The following is a 3,355-nucleotide window of genomic DNA, read 5'->3' as shown; positions in this document are numbered from 1 at the left end:
CCTACCTCGTGGCCTCCCTGTTGGTTGCTTGACGTAGGGTCCAAGTCTCCTGGGTCTTGCTCATTCCAAAAATCACGTTCCCGAAGGTTTCATTCCGTTTGGACTCCGTTTGATATTCCTTTCCTTCGAAACCCTAAAATAGGCAAAAACAGCAATTCTGGGATGGGCAAAAACTATATAACTCAAATGATATAAGTGAAGTACTAGAGCAAAAACTATATAACTCAAATGATATAAGCGAAGCACATAGAGTATTCTAACAAATTCCAAATCATGTATGGCTCTCTCAAAAGGTGTGTACAGCAAGGATGATTGTGGTAAACTAAAAAGCAAAGACTCAAATCATACAAGATGCTCCAAGCAAAACACATATCATGTGGTGAATAAAAATATAGCTCCAAGTAAAGTTACCGATAGAAGTAGACGAAAGAGGGGATGCCTTCCGGGGCATCCCCAAGCTTTGGCTTTTAGGTGTCCTTAGATTATCTTGGGGGTGCCATGGGAATCCCCAAGCTTAGGATCTTGCCACTCCTTGTTCCATAATCCATCAAATCTTTACCCAAAACTTGAAAACTTCACAACACTAAACTTAAAGTAGAAAATATCATGAGCTCCGTTAGCGAAAGAAAACAAAAGACCACTTCATGGTACTGCAATGAACTCATTCTTTATTTATATTTGTGTTAAACCTACTTTATTCCAACTTCTCTATGGTTTATAAACTATTTTACTAGCCATAGATTCATCAAAATAAGCAAACAACTCACGAAAAACAGAATCTGTCAAAAACAGAACAGTCTGTAGTAATCTGTAGCTAGCACAAGATCTGGAACCCCAAAAATTCTAAAATAAATTTCTGGACGTGAGTAATTTATCTATTAATAATCTTCAAAAATAATTAACTAAATAGTACTTTCCAAATAAAAATGGCAGCAGCTCTCGTGAGCGCTAAAGTTTCTGTTTTTTACAGCAAGATAATAAGACTTTCCCCAAGTCTTCCCAACGGTTCTACTTGGCACAAACACTAATTAAACACAAAAAACACAACCAAAACAGAGGCTAGGTAAATTATTTATTACTAAACAGGAGCAAAAGGCAAGGAATAAAAATAAAATTGGGTTGCCTCCCAACAAGCGCTGTCGTTTAACGCCCCTAGCTAGGCATAAAAAGCAAGGATAGATCTAGGTATTGCCATCTTTGATAGGCAATCCATAAGTGGCTCTCATAATAGATTCATAAGGTAATTTAATTTTCTTTCTAGGAAAGTGTTCCATGCTTTCCTTAACGGAAATTGGAATCTAATATTTCCTTCCTTCATATCAATAATTGCACCAATCGTTCTAAGGAAAGGTCTACCAGGAATAATAGGACATGAAGGATTGCAATCTATGTCAAGAACAATAAAATCTACGGGCACATAATTCCTATTTGAGACAATAATAACATCATTGATTCTTCCCATTGGTTTCTTAATAGTGGAATCCGCAAGGTGCAAGTTTAAAGAGCAATCATCAAAATCACGGAAACCTAACAAATCACACAAAGTCTTTGGAATCCTGGAAACACTAGCACCCAAATCACATAAAGCATAGAACTCATGATATTTAATCTTAATTTTAATAGTTGGTTCCCACTCATCATAAAGTTTTCTAGGGATATAAACTTCCAACTCAAGTTTTTCTTCATAAGATTGCATCAAGGCATTAACGATATGTTTAGTAAACGCTTTATTTTGACTATAAGCATGAGGAGAATTTAGCACGGATTGCAACAAGGAAATACAATCAATCAAAGAGCAATTTTCATAATTAAATTCCTTGAAATCCAAAATAGTGGGTTTAGCAACATCTAGGGTTTTAATTTCTTCAATCCCACTTTCATCAAATTTAGCATCAAGATCTAAAAACTCCGAATTTTTGGAACGCCTTCTAGGTAAAGGTGGAGCATATTCAGTCCCATCATTATCATTATTCATATTGCAAAACAAAGATTTAATAGGGGACACATCAATAACTTTTAGATCTTCATCTTTATTTTCATAGGAACTAGAAGGACACGCTCTTATAAAGGCATCTTTCTTAGCACGCATCCTAGCGGTCCTTTCTTTGCACTCATCAATGAAAATTATCTTGGCTTTGAGAGACTCATTGATATCATGCTTAGAAGGAATAGATCTAAGTTTCAAAGAATCAACATCAAGAGAAATTCTATCAACGTTCCTAGCCAACTCATCAATCTTAAGCAATTTTTCTTCAATCAAAGCATTGAAATTCTTTTGCGAAGTAATAAATTCTTTAATATTAGATTCAAAATCAGAGGGCATCTTATTATAATTTCCATAAGAATTGTTGTAGGAATTACCATAATTATTAGAGGGATTACTAGGATAAGGCCTAGGATTAAAATTTCCTCTATACGCTTTGTTACCAAAATTGTTCCTATCAACAAAATTCACATCCATATATTCATTATTATTCTCAATCAAAGTAGACAAAGGCATATCATTAGGATCAGAAGAAATACTCTTACTAGCAAATAATTTCATAAGTTCATCCATATTTCTACTCAAAACATTAATTTCTTCTATCGCATGCACCTTTTATTAGTAGATCTTTCAGTATGCCATTGAGAATAATTAACCATAATATTATCTAGGAGTTTAGTAGCTTATCCTAAAGTGATTTCCATAAAAGTGCCTCCCGCGGCTGAATCTAAAAGATTTCTAGAAGCAAAATTCAATCCGGCATAAATTTTTTGTATAATCATCCACAAATTCAAACCATGAGTAGGGCAATTACGTATCATTAATTTCATCCTCTCCCAAGCTTGTGCAACATGTTCATAATCAAGTTGCTTAAAATTCATAATATCGTTTCTAAGGGAGATGATCTTAGCGGGAGGAAAATACTTAGAGATAAAAGCATCTTTGCACTTGTTCCAAGAATCAATACTATTTTTAGGCAAAGACGAAAACCAAGCTTTAGCACGATCTCTAAGCGAAAAAGGAAATTGCTTCAATTTAACAATATCATTATCCACATCTTTCTTCTTTTGCATATCACACAAATCAAACGAAGGTATTTAGATGGGTAGCGGCATCTTCACTTGGAAGGCCGGAAAACGGATCTTTCATGACAAGATTCAGCAAAGCGGCATTAATTTCACAAGATTCAACATCGGTAAGAGGAGCAATCGGAGTGCTAATAAAATCATTGTTGTTGGTATTGGTAAAGTCACACAATTTAGTGTTATCTTGAGCCATCGTGACAAGCAAGCAATCCAACACACAAGCAAACAAAAAGCAAGCGGGCAAAAAGAGGCAAATAGAGAAAGAGAGGGAGGATAGAGAGAGAGG

This window comes from Triticum dicoccoides, chromosome 6A (assembly GCF_002162155.2).
Source record: "Triticum dicoccoides isolate Atlit2015 ecotype Zavitan chromosome 6A, WEW_v2.0, whole genome shotgun sequence".
Classification (NCBI taxonomy): Eukaryota; Viridiplantae; Streptophyta; class Magnoliopsida; order Poales; family Poaceae; genus Triticum; species Triticum dicoccoides.
The sequence above is the reverse complement of the archived record's forward strand: the minus strand, read 5'-3'. Positions refer to the sequence as shown.